This window comes from Protopterus annectens, chromosome 3.part0 (assembly GCF_019279795.1).
Source record: "Protopterus annectens isolate FY-2018-M chromosome 3.part0, PAN1.0, whole genome shotgun sequence".
NCBI lineage: Eukaryota > Metazoa > Chordata > Ceratodontiformes > Protopteridae > Protopterus > Protopterus annectens.
The window spans coordinates 69563980-69564770 of record NC_056731.1 but is presented as its reverse complement, the minus strand read 5'-3'; the positions used below and the strand labels follow the sequence as shown (position 1 = coordinate 69564770).

The following is a 791-nucleotide window of genomic DNA, read 5'->3' as shown; positions in this document are numbered from 1 at the left end:
ATCTACTACTTCTTAAACCAGCGGTTCTAGAAATACCCACACAAGGGAGCTAAGAGCAGCACTACTAAGTGCTTAGAAAAGGTGGTAAAAACTTCAAAGTGTCATCTTAAAGGTGCATATAGTATCGTATGGTTCCAGTGACTGCTTGCCTAGTATTGTTCCTATCTTGCAGGTTAGACACGAGCTCTAGAAGTTTTAACGAATGTTTAACAATGTTTCTGTTACGGTAGTGGATAATAGAAAGTATAAAAGTGCACATTTTAGATTCCTAAGGCAGCCCCCCCCCCCCCCCCAAATCTCCCAGTTTTTAGTTTCTTCTAGTGCCCTCGTAAAAAAGCAACTTCTACACCCTCTTAATAATCAATCATCAATATGTACGGTATAGTTAGCACAGGCACCCCTTTCGATTTTGACATCCACAATATGGCAGTAGGTAGGCGTTACCGAGCTGCAGCAGTCAACCACTGGCGCTCACAAACAGATGTTTCATTACTTTCACTTTTCGTTCATCTTTCATTGCAAGTAGTGCAGAGCTCAAGCCTCAGAAGGATTTCAGATTACCTTCCCTGTTGTATAAAATAGAAACGCTATTAAAACGTTGGTTACGCCAGTCAGTCGAGCCGTAGCACCCAATTCTACGGTATTAGTTGTGGTTTACTTAACTCTGGCACGCCTCATTCCTGCCATTTCTTAATCTCAAGCAACGAAAGCGGAAACATTACTAATTACAGAGTGGTGCACACCAACGCTTCTCACGTAGCCGTTGTAAACTGTCAGGACTAGTTAAGATT

The 791-nt window shown here is 42.1% G+C and overlaps 1 protein-coding gene across 2 annotated transcripts in view; it reads left to right on the top strand.

The window, feature by feature from the left end:
* Window positions 1-477: 477 nt before the first annotated feature.
* Window positions 478-791, top strand: part of PDCD6 (programmed cell death 6) — a 268864-nt gene continuing 268550 nt past the window's right edge. For both annotated transcript variants that reach the window (XM_044064592.1, XM_044064591.1), the window contains exon 1: window positions 478-791. This exon is cut by the window's right edge and continues 83 nt beyond it. The gene's annotated coding sequence lies outside the window, so the exon portion shown is untranslated.